The 21,492-nt window shown below is 36.9% G+C and overlaps 1 long non-coding RNA gene across 2 annotated transcripts in view; it reads left to right on the plus strand.

Moving 5' to 3' along the window:
* LOC109498181 overlaps positions 1–21,492 on the plus strand; it is a 499,178-nt gene that overhangs the window by 11,275 nt on the left and 466,411 nt on the right. For both annotated transcript variants that reach the window (XR_006595590.1, XR_006595591.1), the window contains exon 3: positions 13,372–13,432. This is a non-coding gene — a long non-coding RNA (uncharacterized LOC109498181). The remainder of the gene's footprint in view (positions 1–13,371; positions 13,433–21,492) is intronic.

The following is a 21,492-nucleotide window of genomic DNA, read 5'->3' on the forward strand; positions in this document are numbered from 1 at the left end:
GGGATGTCACAATGAGATTTACAGAATCATTCCTGATGCCATGTAGGAAACGGATTGGAGAGATTTCTTTCATATCTAGGTACTTTCAGTAAATATTTAAAGTTATATATGTCATAACTACTTGTGTCTAATTAGTGTTAGTTAAATGAATGAATGAATAAATGAATTTCCGGACCAAATGTGGAATAATGCTTTAAAGATAAAAAACTGAAGAAAGAATTACCTCCTAAAATGGCTCTGAGAAATTATTACTACACAGTTCTACTGACAAAATGAAATTTACCTATTTTAATTTTTTTCTACTCTGTTATGCTTTTATACTTTAAGAGATTGAGCTTTCCAGAACTGTCTGCTTAAATTAAATTTGTTTGTTTTTTTGGAAACCTTGGCTTTCTTTAAATTAAAGTTTCCTAATGCTAAATACCTAGCAAGCTGCCAAGTAATTTTAGAGTAGAAGAAACTAGCAGCCCAAAATGTGCCTACAGTTTTTAGAATTCAAAATTATAACTGATTGGTCTGTATTTGTGTCTTTTAAGATATAGAAGATGTATTTAGAAGTTTCCTAGTTCCTTTTCCTTTAAGTGGGGATATTAATGAGCTTATCAGGGATGTAGCAGTGTTTTATGAAGAAATTATTACCAGGGGAATATGCATATTCAGGTGTACATAAAAAACCAGCACCGACCCTGAAGGTGTCCAGTACATTTTAAGTGCTTTTGGCAGTTGTGTGATCCACAGATGAACTATCCATATCCTTTAAAAAACAAAAATGAAATAAAAAGCAGAATTGGAAAGCCTACACAAAAGATCATGTAACCCACCCATGTTTATATTGCAAGCAGATCATCACCTAAACTTTTTGAAGCAGGTGAGCTCATTTTCAAGGAGGGACAACGTCTCTCCCCACTGGACATGCAAATATGCTAAATCCAGATCATAGAGCGCCTGTGATAATCTCCTTGTGAGAAGATCTAAAGCAAGTGACTGTGTGGGCTTTGTACTCCCAGGTACCCCCAGGTTCAGACATTTAAATATGCTGTCCTCTCTGTCTGGAATGTCTCCTCTCCACCTTATATTTACCCTTCAAAATGCAGTGATGCTACCTTTTCAGGGTAGCCTCCCTTGAATTTTCCTTTAGGTTAAATTAGATTACGTTCCCTTGTTATGGACTCTCTGAGCACCATGGCATTTATCACAGCTGAAATTGTACAAGTATTTGCTTAGTTATTTGATTAATATCTAGTTTGTGAGCTCAGTAAGGTTAACGACAGTGTCTGTTTTTGCTCAATGGCATCTGGTATATGTGAGTGTTACCAAGGTGAAGGCAATTGCTATCTCCATCAGTGTTGTAATAAAATAGTGTTTTCAAGATATTTCTCACCAAGATTAAGTTTATTATGAAATATGTCTCATTACTTTTTAGAACTCCATACCAGTTCCTTCTCTTTTTTCAAATAAATCAACCAAAATCATGACTTTTGAAAGCTTTTAAGCAGTGTTTGTAACCTATGCATAGAAATTCATTTACATCATGACCCATACCTGTATGCATCATGCATATGAATAAAGGCTTCACACAAAACTTCTGTTCTGCTGCAAAAACTTTTAGTCCATTCTTAAAAAAAAAAAAAGAAAACAAAACAAAAAAGAAAAAGGATGCTGATTGTAAACCAAAAAACTGATTGTATCTTTCACTAACAGGTTGTGAGGCAATACTAGAAAAGCACTAAACTGTTGATCTAATTAGGGTTCTCTCTATTACAAAATAAATGACTCAAAATTAAAATTTTCTATCCATTGATAGTATTACACATGCTTCTGATTTTTCTCCTTTATTCTGCGTCATCCACATTTTTGTTTTATAATCAAGCATATTGCATTTGTCATCAGAAAAAGATTAGTAAAATAAAATTGGTGTCCAGTTGTTTTGTCACTGACATAATATATACTTTGATATTCTAAAATTCGAAATCTTCTCACTAACTTCTCAATTCACATTCGTCTCATCTTACCAGGATTTCTCTTCTTCAAATCTTCATACAATTCTTCAACTTTCAATTTGTACTCTGAAGAGCTATTATGTAAAACTGGTTTCCCAGCCCTTCTTTGCAAAGTCTCACCCACTCACATCCAATATATAGATGCTCTGAAGACAAGTACTGTGGGTGTCGCTTACAATTTAGATGATCAGCTTCTACCCAGGAAATACACTTATTCCAGTATTCCAGTCTGCATGTATAGTACAAAGTACGTTGTGTTGTTTGTGTTTAACATTGTTTGTTAGTATCATTATCAACATAGTAATGTTATTAATAGTATTGTCAGAAACAACAGCAATCACCAAGATAACAGCCTTAACAACAGTGGCATTTACAGTATGCCATTATATTAATTATCACAATGGATCTGACAGGCTGCTCCGAAGAATTCACATTAGTGAATAGTTTATGATTTTAAACTCAAGAGGAAAACTAGAAGCTACATCAATCCTAATATACCCTTGTCTTCATGTACCTCCCACTTTTTCTAAGTTTAAAAAAACAAAGAGGAAAATGATAAAAACTATTACCAGACCAAATTTATTAATGAAATTAAATAAGTTGTTAGCTCTGTACTAAAGGAATATGACAAAGAGTGCCTTTTTTTTTTTTTTTTTCCTCTCCATAATTTGATCAGTGTCATTTGTCTGGATACAAGCAGTTGATCAGAAGGGAATGTGCATGGGGCACCTGGGTGGCTTAGTTGATTAAGCGTCTGACTCTTGATTTTAGCTCAGGCCTTGATCTTAGGGTCATGAGTTCAAGTCCTGAATTGGGCTCCATGTTGGATGTGGCCTACTTATAAAAAAAGGGGATATTCATACTCAACGAGGGGAAGCCATGAAAGGTAAGAGGTTCTTGCAAATTTAGTATTTCTAAATATAATTAAGTTGAGAAAATATTTTCCTCTGTTGGAGAAAAGACTGGACTGTTACCTGTAAGTTAGTTTTATAATTTTGCTTGCTGTGGATTTTGTAGTCCTGAACATTAGAAATGGGATAAAAGTCATTATCAGTGGAATGTCTTCCTGATCTAAATAGTAGAACTGAACTTCACAAAGGAATTTTATTCCTTTTGTGTAAATAAAAAGGTGATTGTAGTTTATGAAATGAACTTCTAATCCTGATTCTGAAAGCTTGTTCATTTACCCATCAGTAATTTACTTATTAATTTCTGTGGCACTGGACAGATATGAATACTTAGTAATTAAAGTGTCCTAGTGATTAGAGGTTCCTAGAAAGCATGAAGTTATCTGGTTGATTATTTACAGATTTGGTTACCATAGAGGCAGTTGTCTTTACTCTTTCTTATCTGAGATAATTATTAGATCAAAATAGACAAAATTTATCAGCTGTCTTCTTTGATGGTCTGCTATTCAACTAGCTTTTTTTTTTTTTTTTTTTTTTTAAGTGAGCACTGTGCCCAATGTAGGGCTTGAACTCAAGAGTTGCATACTCCAACAACTGAGCTAGCCAGGCACCCCTCAACTAGTTTCTATCAGAAGCCTGCATCACTGACGGCCTTTTGAAGGCAATGAATATGTGATATTAAATGCTAGAAATAATTACGGTTAAGCAGCAGTCTAAAGTACATGACACATAGCCATTTCTAATTTCTAATAGGATAATCTTATTTTGTATTTGTTTTTGGTGTCATAAGAATTAAAATTGGTTAAATAAACTTTATTTATATTGTTAGGTTTTTGTTTTTAGTTGTGTCTTGTATTTATTTATTTAAGGTATAATATATAATTGCATTGGATTTGTTGAAGATACTTAACCTAGGGCTAACTCATATTACGGCTAATTTGTAACACATGGTTAGTGAGGCAAACGACCTTTATCTCAGATCTTAGGAACTAAGTAAGATTCGGCATATTTAATACTGTGCTTGAATTGTAAAAAAAGTACTTAGATAACTAAATTAAAACACAAATACAGGTTCTTTGTCAAATCAATATGCAAGAGTTGCATCCAGCTGAAATGCTTTTTAGGCAAGATGGCTGTCCATAGTCATTGGCCTTATATGAAAGGAAAAACAGTCACTGATAAGCTAAAATAAGTCATTCTTCTGAATCTATTAGAAGCAAATGGTGAAGAGACTTTTCATTAGACATTTTAAATTTTTTTTTAATGTTTATTTATTTTTGAAGGAGAGAGAGAGAGACAGACAGACAGACAGACAGACACATAGCGTGGGCTGGGGAGGGGTAGGGAGAGAGGGAGACACAGAATCCAAAGCAGGCTCCAGGCTCTGAGCTGTCAGCACAGAGCCTGATGTGGGGCTGGAACTCAAACCGTGAGATTATGACCTGAGCTGAAGTCAGACACCCAACCGGTTGAGCCACCCAGGCACCCCAGACATTTTTAATAAAAGTGAGCAGCTCTTGGAAAATACCAAAGGAAATATGCACATAGCATCAGATGGAATGCACATTATAGATGGCTGTGCCAACTTTAATGGTTCAAAGAAGGCAAAATGTTAACAGAAACTATCATCTCAAGTCAAACGTTGAGGCCTAGTAGTTAGTGCTTTAACATAAAAAAGATTTCTAGACTTCCTCTTATTTATTTTCAGCTCTTTCTTGGGGAGACTCAGGAATATAGTGATGCTCCTCTTCCCTTAAAATACTGGGGGGGGGACACATGGCTGGCTCAGTCGGTTTAACGTCTGACTCTTGATTTATGCCCTGGTCATGATCTTACAGTTTGTGAGTTTGAGCTCTGCTTTGGGCTCTGCGCTGACAGCGTGCAGCCTGCCGGGGATTCTGTCTCCCTCTCTTTCTGCCCCACCCCCCTGTTTGTTCTCTCTCTCTCTCTCTCTCTTTAAAATAAATAAAAAAGAAACATTAAAAATAATATTAAGGGAATTTGAGGCTTAGGTGTGTTCACATGTCTCTCCCAGTATGACAGAACTGGGCTGAGAACTCAGGTGTCCCCGCTTCCAGTTCTGGCCTTCACCCATTATTTCACACAGCATCTAACATTTGTTTGCAACCTCTATTTGTGTGTTTGTTCCATTAAAGCACTTTGCTGACTGTGGGGATTCAAAAGATGAAATGAAAAGTGGAATTGTGGTAAGTGAACCCGAGGGACAACATCCTGCGTTCACTTTGGTCTAAAATTCTTGAATTTATGTGAAGGAACTTAGATAATTCTAATGAGTACTTACACCTTCTTATCTTTTTAAAAACTGTGCTTTCTAATGTGTAATAGAATCTGTTTTTTGAGACATCTTCTTTTGAGGGAAAACCCAGATTCTCCCCAAATCCTCTGAAACCTTTCTCTCAGTATTCGGTCACTGCTATTAAGTAAAATGTACTTCAGTCTAAAGAACTGGGCAGATGTTAAAGACTTTCGTGGTCCCCACCAGCCAGGGGGTTCCTCTGTTTGTTATTTCCCGGCTGCTTGGCACGTTCTTGTGACATACAACAAACCTCCATTATAAAGGATTATATGATGAGTCAACAAGCATGTGAAAGATAGCAACCAAATGGTGACTCCCAATTACATGAAAAATTACTATAATCACCCCTGCTGTAACACCCGTCTGTTGGCAAAGTAGTTGATCCCCTTGAAAAGCTTTAAAAGAAGGCCCAGCGCATTAAATAAAAATCTCAGTTCTGTGTGTAATCATAAAAATTAACACTGTCACTTTAAAAAAAAATCTAATTGGTGTCCTAAAGGGAAACCTACTAGGCTATGTAAAGTAGCTATTATGAAAATGTTTAGCCTTTGGAATGTATTTCAGACAGCGTTTGTGTTGCCAGATTTGTCAGCCAAAAATTCACTAAGCAGATTTGTCAGGGGTTGAGGCCATAATCTGTAAAAAAGACATTGGCATAGAGATTAAAGATCAAGAGAATTATATAGGTTTGTTACCATATGCCAAGATTCCTTTTTAAAAATAAGTTTATTTATTGTGTGGGCTGTAACCAGAAGCAAGAGCTATCTTTGTTTGATATTTAAAACAGTAGCATTTCCTGCTGGGGAAGGAACAAAACTGTTTCATTCACATGCTTGTATGTGGTGCTAGAGGTGGTTGGGAGGGGGGCAGGATGTTTCTGACATTCCTCCCCTCGGTTCCTTTCTTTCTGCCCTATAAATCTTGTATCAGAGTTGCGAATGAAAAATCAAGGGAAGGAGAGCTGTTGAGTCTACTGTCATAATCTTCCTGAGTGGGTGCCATAGGACCTGGCTGGACACCTTCACCTTTCAGGGAATATGTCCCCAACACAATGGGTACAAATATTGTAATCAGGCTTCTCTTTTCCTGCCACAGGTGCTATATTCACATCTGTGAAGTTCCCACTCCGCACTCTTACGCTGAGAAGCATCAGTGACCAAAAATGACTGGGTGCGGGACTTCTGGGTTCCTGCTCTAGCCTTCTGACAACCTTGCCGTGTGGCTCTGAGCAAGTCATGAAATCACTCTGAACTCCCCATTCCTTTATAAGGGTATGAATTAGGTGGTCTCTGAGGAGCCTTGCCCTTAAAATTCTGTGAATCTGTAAAGAATCCCATCTCATGTAGGTTGCAGCCTACCCAGGTGCAGCAGGAAAACGTGCTTTTACGTATTGCTGTAACATATGCTTCAAGGTTTAATAGAACGGTGGAGTGCTTCCCCAGAACAACTGGTGTGAAAGCATTGTGTTAGAAAAGCTAGGAAAATAGCCAGTGTCTCTTGAAGTTCCAGTAAGTCACGTATAAGGATGCTTTTCCTAGAATGGTGCACACTGGGACAGTTTGGGGTGTTTATAACAGCCAAACATAGTAATGACATTCTGGCACATTTACACTTTTGAGATGATCATGGATGAAACTCCCGGTAACACTTCATGATTTTAACAATGTTTTAACAGAGAAGGCCTAGTCCATAGATGACTCTGGGACACACAAAAAATTAATTTACCTACATGGAAAGGGAATCACATACAATTTTTGTGGGAACTTTCAAAGGTGCTTACACTAAAGCTTTTCCATGCCACTTTTAAATTATATCTTCATCATACAAATGAAATACTGCTCAAAGAACCGCTGACTGAGAGAAGTAGCAAGCAGTTTTTCCCAGACTTTATTCAGTATTCACATCCAATCACATTGGTAAACATAAATACATCACAGAACTTATTCAAACACTCACAAGTTATCTATATAAAGACAAACTACCACATATTCTCTGAAATAGATTTTTCCTCCATTTCTCTTTTGCATTTTTCATTCTGTATATTAGCTGTGAAATTCATCTTTTTTGGGGGGTGGGGGGGAGCAAATTATAGACCCGTCCTGGTTCCACCCATAATTTTCCACATTTTCTTGAGACAAAGTCTGCCACATTCAGACGAAGTTAATGGCAAGCAGAAATTCCAGAAGTATCCAAAAGGGGTTTTGAGTCTGATACCTTGATTCCTGACCTGCGAAGAAAACAGATTCCCCACCGGGCTGGAGTCCTGGGTCTTTAGGAGCCAGACTTGTCATTCTTCAATGTAGCAGGAAAGGAAGGGATACCTGTGAGATGTTTTCATGCGCACATAGACACTAGGGGGTGTCCAAGGACTAAATGTGTTTCTCCTTCCCTTCAGATTTGTCTCGTCGGTACTCCTAGGTCCAGCTAACTTAAAGTCCAGGAGCTGAGGGAAAATCCATCCAATTAATTCCTGTCTTGTGCTGAAATGAATAATGTGGGGTCAGTTTCATCATCAGGCCCCGATTCCCTTGGATCTCTGGCAGCAATTGTAATCTCAGGGTTCAGAACCAGGGACCATCCCATAATATAAGCTACAGGTGATGGGGGAGCAAGGTGCTCTGTTATCAAATGCTCTTTATCGCTGTGTTCTCCAGAATTTGCATGTACTTGAAAAGGAGTCACCAATTTTTCTTTACTTCAGTTAGTTTCAGTTTTGATCTGTCCACCCTGAACTGGAGGCAGGAGCATTGTGAGAAGGTAGAACTCTGACTTCTCATTCTTGTGAGGTCTGGTTTGTTTTTTAATGTAGATTATTTGTTGATTATTACGTATTAGAAAACATTTGCCCTTGCTGTTGTAGACATCTTCAGGCCTTTGGGCATGGGTCTCTTTATGAATACCTATTACTTCTTAATTATGATGGTTTAATAAGATATGTCTTTCATTTTCATCTCCTATCTCTCTTCTCCTGTGATTCTTCTCCCTTCACTATTGGTCCCTAAGGGCATGTTACTGGCTCCTTTTCTTTATTGCTCCCGTCTTCTCTTCGCCCCTCCTGGCGAATTAAAAAAATAAATAGAATGCATTTTAAGGATGACAACGGTAATAATAAAGTCAGGAATTGCTTTCCAGCTAAATGCACTGATTGGAAGTGCCTATTGAAAATAGCATCAACCTAATTGAAGTAGTCAACCCCTCCCATACAGGTCATTCTGTGCTCTATTAAAATGAAGGTAAAACAAAGCTTGTGACATTTCTGCATTTCCCAGACTCACTTTTCCTAAGACATATCAATAGTATTGACAATAGTATTGCATTGTGCTCCCCAGTGACCTGGGCTGTCATCTTATGGTCCTGGATAATTCTTTCATAATGAAACCTTATTGTATCCTTTCCCTGTAACAATCAACAGAAAAATAATTATGTTTCAACATGTAAGATTTGAAAATTTGAAACAAATCAAAATTGTAGTGATCAGCCTAGAACACTGATCATTTAGATCATGTGGATACTCACTACCACCTAATGTACCTGTTAAAGATGCTGATACATTTCCTAAACTTAAGAAAATAAATAAGTTGCTAAAGAAATGTTGAAAGTGAAATTATCAGAAGAGTTGGGATTATATCTAAGGATGTGTTATTTCATTGCATTTTGAACAGTTTAAGCAGACTCCTCAAGAGTCATTAGTGGGTTCTAAGCTTTATTACTAAAGTCTCTTGTATTAGATAGAACTATCAGATTTGATGGCAAAGCAGTAGCAGCTGGGAAACTGCTCTTTCTCTCCCCTCTCATTTCCCAAACAATGTTTGCACTGATTAATACTATGCAACAAGACATGACGCAGAGATTGTGTTGGCATTGTGTTCTGATGACCCCACACATTGTGTGCGCTCTGTGGTTCCTTTTGCTGTTCATAGTTATACGGGTTTATCAGAAATTACATGTCAGGCTCCCAATGAGTGTAATTGTATACTGATTGTGTATAGTTTTTTAAACCTCATTATTAGCCTTGTATGCAAACCAAATAAAAGGAAAGTTTAAAAAAGGAAAAAGAAAATAGCCTCCACCGGACGTCATGTCAGAGCCCAGGTGTTTGAGCCTGGATGCAGGGGGGAAACAAAATGTTCTCTCGGGGACATCTGCTGCAGCCATGTGCTTGAAAAAGGCCCTAATGAATGGAGGGGAAGGAGCAGAGTGGCGAGGGTGTTGGGGAAGAGCTCTGTGGCTCTGCTTTCTTCTTGCTCTGTTCTCCTTGCATGCACGATTCATTTAATAACGAGGCAGGAGGACACTGAGGGATGCAGTGTGCATGTCCCCATTCATGTCAACTTTCATTAATTGGTGCCCCCATGGCAATTTCTCTGCATTCTGACCCTCTCCTTAGAATCACTCTTTTAACAGAAAAACAAAAATAAAAACACCTCAACTCTGTAGCCACAAAGTCAGGGGGAAGTAGACATAGGAAGAGTGATGAAATGAACAGTGCTTTCTTTCCCTTCCTAGGGCTCTGCCCTTCTGCCCATTTATACCTGAGCATTTGTTGGACATTTCTAAGACAGTTATTACCCTGGGTATGCATTCGTTGGATTCCCGAGCAGGAATCTCAGCAGGGAGTCTTGAAGTATTACATACCAAGGACGAGGGCCATTAGAATTAGACTCATCCCTAATGTGGGAAGTACTTAGTTCTCTTTTAAAAACCTTTAATCAGTATACAGTGGTTCAGTACACAGATGTTAGCACCAGTGTGAGGGCTCTCTAATTGTAATTTAAGTTATCCCTGCCTAAGGGCTCCCAATCAAATTATTAGACTGTTGCAGTGAGTCTGTGGCTCTTGGTTGCACCTTGCAAGGGGGTATTTTCTGGAATGATGAGAAACAGTGGTTTCTCCTGGGAAGCAAATGTACCATTATGGACTTATTAGGTCCTTGATTAGATCCACAGCTGATAAGTGAGTAGACTTTTCAAGAGAAAATATTGCAGTTTATTTCAGTGTGCCTTATTCAGCCATTGGGTAGTGGAAAGGAGGTAAATGAAATAGAACTAAATGAAACATGCATGCAATTTTCTTAAAAGTTGTGGTAAATTTATTAATCAATTTTTATAATTGCCATTACCCCTTTAGGCATTGGAGGTAGAGGCTTTTTGAATTTGTTTTCTTGCTTTTTCTCCAATGCCCAGACGAGCTTCCTATTGGCAATTTTCTGACTGGACTGCCCAGGATTAAAGAGTTAAACATTTGGAGCGACAATTAATTAATTAAGAGGTCATAGAAAGTTAACCTCTCAAGTTTCTTTCCTGAAATGCATGTTTATCTGATTTGCTTTAATAAGTGACTTGCTATTGAACTAGTTTTATATACTTTAATTTGAAGATAATTATAGTACTATAATTCATATTTCAGATGCACATTAACTTTTCAGAAGATATCCAGCTAGCTGCTTCTACCTAGCATTGTGCTTATTTTAGTAAAGTATAACCCGAAGAATAATTGACTGGTTGTAGTAATATCTTTTAAGTCTTTCTATTACTAGGCATTTATTTGATTTTAATTGTGGAACCATTGGTCATATTGAGTTCATTTCCTGTTCATGTTGATTTCATGAGTCTCTCCATTAGTATTCAATTGCACAGTAATTAGTCATTAGTTCACCGTGATGTCTTCAAGCATGTGTACACTTATATTCTCATTTTCCACTCAGTTTCTGCAGTCGTATTTGAATTCTCTCTTTCTTAAAGAGACGAAGGCCACGATAAGGAAGATAAAATGCTAGATCATGAATTTATTAGACTACGTATTTTGCCAAAAGGCTCGCAGTTAAGGCATGCAAAACTTGATGCATTGAAAATGAAATAAATGGCAGCTGCCTAACCACAATACTGAAGTCACTGAGATGTCAAAGCCTGGGATCTGAAGCATTTATGATCAGAGGCGAGATAGAAGCTATTTAGCGAAACTTCAGGATGGCGCTTGACCCCAGTATGCACCTGGCTAATTCTGATTAGAGCATCTTCAATTTCTGAAGAAAGGTCAAATTCCCAACTCATTACTAAGCTCCAATAATGTATTGGATTTTGCCATTTTAAATAACTGTTTGGCTTTGCAGATTTATTTTCCTTTACAAGAGAAAGTGTTCTTTAAAAATATATTATCAATGGTTTCATTAATTTCAAATTTGCTGTGTTTTTAGCACATTTTATCTAACATATTCGTTTAGCTTGTATGAAAAGTAAATATGTCATCTGTCATAGTCTGTCACAAGCTCGTAATTTAAATCCATTAGAAAATTGTCCCTGCTTTTTATTTGAGCTGGCTTCACATTGTTGTCCTAATTAAATTGGAATCTTATATCATTTAAATGTTAGACTTGAGAATGAAATTATTTTTATTCAGTGATAATGGTGGTCTTCTTCACAGAGCTCAGAAACTGCTTTCAGGTTAGTTGAGTCAACGTTCAAGAAGCCATAACTGCTGATATAGGTTCCCCATTAACATTTACTCTTTCCACAAAATGAGAAGCAGAAGAAATGGGGTCCTCAAGATAGAGTCTCTTCTCTTCCTCTGAATATATCACTGCTATGATAGCTTATTCCTATGCCCATTTTTTTTCATTGTCCAAAGGTAGTTTAATTCTTCTAACTAAGCAAAAATATTTTGCTCAATAGTGTGCATAAATGCTTCTCAAATTTTAATGTGCATATGCATCTCTTGGGGACCCTGATAAAACTCAGAATCTGACTCAATAGCTTTGGGATGGCTTCAAGATACTGCATTGCTCATAAGTTCCCAGGTGAAGCAGAGGCAGCTGGTCCATGCTTTTCACTTTGTGTAGCAAGAGTGTTAAAATGCTAGGAGGCAAACAGGGGATGAATCAGAATTAATATGTTTTCATCTAACCCTTTTTGAGAATTGAAAAATCGTTCTCAAATTTTAGAAGTAGAAATGCCAGTTGTTATTTTGACTTAAAATTTACTAAAGTACTGCTTGCTTGCTTGCTTATTTATTTATTTATTTATTTATTTATTTTTAAGTGTTAACATCTATGTTTGATCCCTTTAGAAGCAACTGGCTTTTGTAAGAGGAATATGTGTGGCTTCAAATTCACCGTCCTGACTTAAACATACCCATTGGAGTATGTGTTTTCATATAATTAAACTTAATATTTAGAAGTTAGTGGAAGGTATGTTATTTCTGTATCTTTTTTTTTTAATTTTTTTTAACGTTTATTTATTTTTGAGACAGAGAGAGACAGAGCATGAACAGGGGAGGGGCAGAGAGAGAGGGAGACACAGAATCCGAAACAGGCTCCAGGCTCTGAGCTGCCAGCACAGAGCCCGACGCGGGGCTCAAACTCACGGATCGTGAGATCATGACCTGAGCCGAAGTCGGATGCTTAACCGACCAAGCCACCCAGGTGCCCTTCTGTATCTTTTTTATATTAAAAATTATCTTTAATTTTGTTTAAACATCTAAGAATGAGGAATTTTCATGTCTAAATTTAATAGGGTGAATCTTTCTATAGAAAATAATATCCAATACTAATAAAAAGGGATGCCAATTTTAGAATCACAAGTAACTGTGGAAATCTGCAGATGTTCAGAGTGGCTTAATTAAGGTAGATGTCCACAGTGTGTGTGTGTGTGTGTGTGTGTGTGTGTGTGTGTGTGTGTGTATGCGTGTGCCTTCTTTGGAAACAAATCAGATCGACAAAACTTAGTTTATTTCATTTCTGTGGGCACAGGGTATGAATTTCTTGGCTTTTGGTTTCTCTTCAGCACATAGTCTCAATTACAAACTCTTCTCTCGACTGATTATAGTCTGTAAAGGTCCCCACATCTATTTGAAGAACTCTTCAAGTTTTCTCTAAATTTTGGTATACAGATTTGAATGAGGATGACTGTTACCCATTTATGAAGTGAAACACTCTTGATCTTCAGCCCTTTTTCTTCAGCCCTTTTTGTCTCTCCATCCATCCTTTCCTCCCTTCTTGTCCCTTGTTTGTTTTTTCTTTTAATGTATCTATTGGGTGAAAAATGAATGATTAGTGCAAAGAGAATAGATTTTCTTCTATTACGATAGAATTATGATCTATGATCATATTATCAGTCCATGAAACTTATTTTCTGAACTTTTTTTCTTATAGCATGAAACCAAAGGAAACATTTTAAAATATCAGACATACTCTAGGAAGTTCATTCACATCAGTAAGTAATTCTGTTCCTTGTTGGATAATGTGTAAACTTTGAAGAAAATACTTTTAAAAGTTTGATGTAATACTATTTTAATTTTTAAATAAAATAGTTTTTAAAATTCACGTAAGCTCAAGGAACTCAACAGAATGGATTCGGGAAGGGCAAAAATAAAACAACAATAAAATACTTAACTCCTCTCAGGCTTTAGAGCCCAAGTAGGCTTTAAGTAAATTATGTGTGATTTCTTTTAAGTAAAGGCAGGTGATGTGATGGAAACAACAAGATGTCACAAAAGGCAGACCAAAACTTTTGTCCATCTTCTTTTTCCCACCTTTGCTACTTGGAATATTACTTATTCTTTCTAAGCTTCAGTTATTTTTCAACTAATATATGACAATGCTGGTAATTCTTCACTCAAAAGATCCATTTGAATTAAATAATATAATAGAGTCCTCCCAAGTGTTGTGGATTTCTTGGCTCTGAAAATAAAGCAGAAAACAAAATAAGAAAAAATGATCCCTCATATAGCTTACATTCTAAAGGGGGAGGTCGGACAATAAAGAAACTAAATGACAAATGTAATAATGTGCTATAGAGAAAAGTAGGTCAGAAAAGAAGGGGATAGAGAATGCTAGGGCAAGAAGTAGAAAGATGGCAATTTTAAAAAAGGTGATCAGAAAAGATGGCATTTGAATAAAAGTCTCACTGAGGAGAATGTTGTAGGCAGGGCAAACAGCAGGTACAGAAGCCCCGAGGCAGCAGTATGCCTCCGGTGTAAGAAGAAATGCAAAGAGACTGGTGTAGCCAGAGAGGAGTGAGTGAGTGGGGAGAGGTGGGAGAAGATCCAGTCAGGGAGGGAACTGTGAGGCCAGATCATACAGGGCCTGGTGGGTTATTGTCAGGACCCTGGTTTTTATCCTGGGTGTGATTGGAGGTTTTGAGCAGGACAATGATGTGATCTAGGTTTTTAAAAGGAGGACTCCCCCTAGAGTCTGGTGTCAGTGGAGGTGTGAGCAGTTAGAATCTGCATATACTCTCCAGGTAGAGCTGACAGGATTTGTTGTTGGATGTGGATGTGAGAAAAGATGAGAGTCAAGAAGGATCAACTATTTTGACCTGAGAATCTGGTAAGAGAGAGTTGTTAACTGGCTAAGGCAGTCTGTGGCAGAAACAGGTGTTGAGGAGGCAGGAGGATCCCCATTTAACATGTCCTAAAATTTGAGAAGCTTTTAGGACATCCCAGGGAAGCTATGAGCTGGTACTTGTGCAAACACATTGGTCAGAGGCTAAGTGTGGCAGAATTCCAGGCTGGATATGGAGAACCGTGAGAGGTCACTGGTACCCTTGAAAAGACACCTTTCCATGGGGAGATGGGAATGAGAGCACTGTTCACATAGTAGGTGCTCAAGAAACAGGAGTTGCCCTACTTTTATTTTTCTTTCACCTTCTATCTCATACTGTTTTTATGTATAACTAGATATAAATAGAGTCCAGGTGGCAAATTACTTGTTGTGTGCATGTTGTTTGTATGTTTTCTTCATTTATTCTGAAGAATGTCATTCTATATCAGTTGGCTGTAGGCTCTGCTTCTTGGTTTAAATTACTTTTAATGCTTACCTTCATTTGAACTAAGCCATATGTCTTTGTCCTTTCTTGCTGGTGAGCATACCATAATATTTATCTTCATAAGTATTTGTTAATAGACCATCTGAATTATGGGGTGCTACCTTGTAAAGCAAGTTGAATAAAATTTTGAACGGACCTTTAGGCCCTTACTTTGGAAAGCCTCAACCTCATGCTAATAAACCATAACCAATAAAGGCTATTTGGGTGCTTTAAAAAACACTGAGAAAATGCACACAGATTATAAATGATGTTTTATATTATGCCCAATATTGACAGGTGCAGTTGATATTTTAAGATTTTTTTAATGTGTTCTTCAAAATAGCAACTGATAGAATATTAGACCATCTGGAGATTCTTTACCTACTGAATTATTAGAAATGTAATAAAATTCAATTTTGTTTCTCCTCTCTATTGACCTTGCTTTCCCATGTGGCATCCTACATTGTTCAATGACTTAGGGAGTCCATAACATATTTATGCTTCTATTTTATTTGTTGATTTTAGAGTTTTGTGTTCAGTGTGTCCCTTTATCCATCCTTTACATGAGGCCCACCGACAGCTCCCAGTTCAAAAGTAGCACAAAGGTAGGGATGTCTTGATTATTCGTTAATGAAGCATTTTGGCTGGAAATTTGCCCTCAGGAAAGCAGAACACGTTGATTAGAAACATGTGTTTTGATGAAACCTTTTGTTCAGTGAATCTAATTTCTCTATAATGAACATCTATAAGTATTGGTTTAATTCTTTCTCAAGAGTTAATTTTCCTGTCCTGTAGTTATTCAGGGCAGTACTTAAAAGCATAATATATAGTCTTATGTTTTTAGTGATGATTTTTTATTTTAGAAAATACCTACAGTACTAAGTTTTTGCTAATGCTATGGTGTTGATCATATTGTAATATATACATATATCAAATCAACACATTATACACCTTAAACTTAGACTATATTATGTATCAACTTTCAGTGTAAAACACATTAAAAATAAAAGCCATGTATAAAAACAGAAAATACACATTACACTAGAGAAAACTCCTTTGTTGAAAGAATCTTGCAGAACTGTATTATCTTTGTCAAATTTCATTTAAAATTAAAAAAAAATAATTTCAGGGCATCTTTTTTTTTCTGACACAAATCAAATTAATTATGTCTAGAATTATATTTCCAGTAAGAGGAAGTTTTTCAGAAAAACAAAAACTACCCACCTTTCACGATGACCAAGTTCTACTCAGGATGGGCTAACAGTTGTAACAGAAAGTCCAAATTCTCAGTGGTGTGATACAACAAAGTTTTCTTTTTCCTTCTTGACACCGTCTAATTAGGATGGGAGGGGTACTTTACTTCACACAGTCATTTAGGGACCTATGTTCTTTCCACGCAGTGGCCCTCCCCATCCTGTCTCCAGAAGACTCAGTGTCCTTGGTGGGTTCATTCCTATCCAGACAGAGAGGGTAGAGGACAAAGAAATAGCATGGCAGATTGGTAGGAGTTTTTAGAGACCAGGTCTAGAAATAGCATGTATCACTTCTATCTATCCAGTTATCTGTCTATCTAGCCAGAACTCAGTTACATGGCTCCATCTAACTGCAGAATAGCTCAGAAAAAAAGGTTTAGCTGGGTGCCAAGAAAAAGTGAATACAGATATGCCTTGGTTTTAGCAATCTGCCAAAGACCCTGTTAAGTTAGAAACCAACACACTCACAGTAGTGGGCTTCTCCTCATCCCGCAGCCTCTCTTGATGCTACCGCTTTCCCCACCTACTCTTCTCTTCTGGTGTTTACCAAATTGTGGAAACTGAGATGGGAGGGAATTGCACACTAAACTTAAAACCGATGAAGAAAATTGCATTATTTTTCTAATTTAAAGGCGTACTTATAATTAACTTGTGCCAGTGTCTTTTGTCATTAGCTCTCAACACTACCCTTCTCGGTATTTAGCTTGCTTTTTCCTATATCAGAGGCTGACATCTATTAAAAATGAACTGCAGCGTGCCATGCAGGCTTGCAGATTATGAGGAGACTCTGGTATATGGTTCGGTTATGTTCCTGCACAGAAATAGCCCTGGATTTAACATTTATTGAACACCTACTATGTAGCCGTGCTAAACCACTTAAAAGTATTAATTTCACTTAATCATCAGAACTACTGTGTGAGTCAGGACTATCCTTATTTGGAAGGACTGCTTTGATTAAAATCCAGACCTCTTTGACTCTAAAAGCCAGGCACTCTCCACATCAGGCGGTCCATTTACCGGCCCTCCCCTGTCTCACCCTGACTCCTCAGGCTTCTTTAAGGACAGAAGGCCCTGTGTAAGTCTCATCATGTTTGACCATGTAGACAGGAGTAATTGCTTATCAAAACAGGCAAATCTGTTGTGTGTATAGACATAGGCTGAGCCTGTAATCAGACCTGTGTACTCAAACCAGGGATTAGGAAACTAACTTAAAGAGACATCTCTAAGTCATGTGAATATAGTGAGAAAGAGATTACAGATATTCTGCATATGGATTAAAAAAAAGGTTTAAGAAAATGAATGAGAAAAATGAGCTTAATGCTTATTTCCCTAAATTTGAGGTCATTTTCCAATATATTTTTTCTCTCATTTTATCTCCATCTTTCTCTGTCTCTCTGATTCATATTCTCTACCACTGCTGACAAAGGAAACCAAAGGAAAAAAGAAAAGATTACTTTTTCCTTTTCTGTGGACTCCAAATAAAATGGACATGGTATCCTCTCCTATGATGGTCTGATCTTTGCTTCCATCTGCACATCTGACCTAATTATACTAATAAAATGAGGAGGCAAAGGGAGATATTATACTAACAAGTGCAGTTTTTAACTTGCACAAGAAACATTTCTAATCCCTTTGCCCTCCACTCTCCTTTAAACAGTGATTTCGCATCCCTTGATGCTCAGCAGGGGGGAGTGGCATTTGCCGCCCCATGGCAAAATGGATCTGCATGCGTTTACGTAAAATTGGTCCACGTGTGAATTAGCTTGGAGTTGTATTGTGTTTCTTATACTAATATAATATTGTTCTAGTGCTTGCCCCTGATTAAAGAAATACATAAATAAATAATTTATAATTTAATTAATAAGGTATAATATGCAAAGCACAGTAATTTCAAACAGCTTGTAATGTCTCTAATGTACTTTCAATTTTTTATTTTACATAAGGGCTATATTCATTATGTGGTTATGATAAACATACTAATGAATTTTATTACAGGAACAAATTTAAACATGTAAATGAGATCAAATAGTATTAAAATGCAAACGATGGTGAAACTTATTACAAACTAACCTTGCCAACATACATCGAATGATGTTATTTTAAAACTTTGCAAGTTGTATCACTTAAACAAAGGCAGTGCTTTTTACAATGTCTCTGAACATAAGAATTTGTGAACTGTAAGCTTTAAGCTTTATTCTCACATGAACCCCTCAACCAAAAAAAAAAAAAAAAGAAGAAGTTAACTGGAATCCAGGGTTTGCATGTAACTTTGGATGACAATTAAAATCCTTTTTCTTGTTCCAGTGAACAGTAATCTGTGCATAATTACATTCAAATGAGATATTAGCATTTTTTGTGCTTACTCTTTGTTAATTGCAGAGTTCACTCACCATGGTGATGCTTTTGATGGAATCAGGCAACCTTATTGACCTGATGCCGTAAGGCGTGTTGGGAAATTCTGCTGTATTCTTCATTTTTTTTTAATTTTGGCATTTTGAGGAGTCCTGCTGCTTTTATTACATTCCTGACACTTTTGTTAATAAATCATTGCAAAGTTAATGAAAATTGCATTCAGGCATATCCAAAATAATTGTGTCCTTTGTCATGCTAATAAATTGAAAGATGTTGATCCAATGGGCAAACGCATGCCCATGATGGAGAAGTTTGTGATATGGGTGCCTGTTGCACTCACACTGTTTCCTTGGCGCATCATTCCCTGTAAAATGTGAAAGAGGGAAACAAACCTCAATATGTTTTATTTCATACTTTATACAGTGAGCCTTTAATTAAGTCAGCAAATGGGCGAATTATATCTACACAGAGAGAAGTATTTGTGTTATGATTTATGAAAGGTTGTTAATATCAGTAGGAATCTGCAACAGTCTAATATCAGACTCATGAAAATATGAAAACCATGTTTAACTGACCTTTCTCTCATGCCTGGGGATTGTTCCACATTTATATATGACCCATCTGATTTAAAAATGACAATGATAATAACTCAACATTTGTTTCCCAAGGCTTCTCCTGTACTAATTCAGAAGGAAAGTGAAGAAACGTGATTAAAAAATTTGCCTTTTTTGGCAAAGCCTCAGATTTTTCATTCAGAAAGTCTTAAGGGTACAGGGTATGAGTAAGGTGTGTGTTTGGGGGTAAACACACAGTCATATGCACACACACAGGGAAGCAGTTTTGACAGTTCTAGGTAAGGAAGAGGAGTTTAGAAAAATTTAAACTCATAATAGATTACATATATGTATATTTCAAATTTATCTCAAGGAAGAACTCCAAGTAATTGTTGTCTTGGGGAGTTCTTAATTTATGCACTAGCCCATCATGCTGATTTTAGGTAGGTATTTATTCTGCTATTCAATCAAAAAGCATAGTTTCCATAACAACTGCCACATCCGATGAAACGTACAGCTTGGCATTTGAAATACAGGACTTCTTAGGAGATATGCTTCCTGACATATTGTGTTGAACTTGTGTTCCTTTCATTCTCTTTTAAGCTAGCAAGATCTGTGTTTCTATAAAGGACCATCGCAGTTTTACATAATTATTACAATCCATCTGCACATTTCCAGGATTTATATTAAAGTAATTAAAGCCATTTTGTATTAGTGGGTGCTGTGTGGAACCGGCTTGGATGCAGGATTCTAAAAGTTCCCACTTGCCTGCTTGCTGTGCTGTAATTTGGAGAACAGAATGTTCCGTAAATGAGGTTTGGGAATACTACATTTTTTTCTTTCTTTCCTTTCTTTGCAAAGTAACTTTTTTTTCCTCCAGTGGAAAATGGAATAAAAGGTTCACCTAGGGACTGGAATTAATGTAGTCCTTCTGCCTAGGGTTAAAAAAAGAGCAAAATCACAGCTAGCAACGTTGTGCAAACCCTAATATATTTTGCTTTTTCTATGGAGAAATAATAAGCCTGTGTTTCTAAGGCAACTTTCTTCCAAAGAACAGCAAGCAATTTAATTTATATTCCCATTTTTTCCCAGCAGTATTTGTTCAAGGTAAACAAGGGCCAATATTATTAACCCCATTTTATGGATGGGATGATTGAGGTAGACAGGTAATGGTATACAGAGCAGATAATGAGCCAGATAATGTTGTATTGAGAGAGGCACATCGTAGCAGGAGTAATAACTAATAATTGTTATAGCAGCCCCATAGAAAGACCCAGATAAAGGTACAATACTGCAGTTGCTGAAAAAAAAAATCGTGTAAGTTCCAAGCACTTTCAAAGGGAGAGTTTGGCACAGATTCAACCACTTCTGACCTACGTGAGACTCCTTGGCATCTCCATTGAGGTTTGCAAGGCATAGGTTTGATTCTTAGTGTTCAGTTCTGTCTCATAAGGATCTATGATTCCTCTGGATGTCCATAGGGAGGCCCAGAGGATGCCATGCCATTCAGTTATCAGCATGCTTAATAAAATGAATTAATTCATGTAAAACAAATAAAGTAAAACAACGCTTTTTTTCCTTTCTTAAAGTTCTAAGTATCAAAACTTTCTCTACTTTGAGGGAATGGGTGGTGCTGAACAGTTTCTTCCCTGAGCCACTTCTCTGCCACACAATTATTGTCAGGCTTCCAAACAAATGGTTAACTGTCCTTCCTGTGATCCCATCGTATATCTAGAAGAGTGGGTGATGATGAACATTCTTTGTTACAAATCGTAGCACCCACAAAATTTACAGGGTATGGAATCCTGTTTCTGCTATAATAGTATAGCTGAGATGTTGGGTGTCCTGGAGCTCAAGGTCTTGGTATAGAGTAAAGGTTATGCACATGGACTTTGAAATCAGACAGACCTGCTAATGTGCCACATATTTGCTATATGCCTTGAGTCAGTTACTTAATAGCACTGAGCTTTGGTTCCTTTTCCTAAAAATGAGGATAATAACAACTTGCTCATAGGGTTACTATGAGTGTTTTGTGAAACAACATTTGGAAAGTGCTTAGCACATTGCTGGCATATAGTCAAGATTTGAGAAAAGGCAGTTTCTAGGATCAATCATCATTCATACATTTTAGAACCTACCAATTTGCATTACCTAGCTTGCTCACTAATTTCTTTTCCTTCTTTAGCCAGTCTATCTCTTAAAGGCAGTTTTGTTTGTTTGTTTCATATGTGTGTGTTTTAGGTAAGAAAGGACTTGGGTTTGACAGTACAATAACTGTTAGGTATATGATCATGGAAGGTGAAAAACC

The sequence above is a fragment of the Felis catus genome, chromosome A3 (assembly GCF_018350175.1).
Source record: "Felis catus isolate Fca126 chromosome A3, F.catus_Fca126_mat1.0, whole genome shotgun sequence".
Classification (NCBI taxonomy): Eukaryota; Metazoa; Chordata; class Mammalia; order Carnivora; family Felidae; genus Felis; species Felis catus.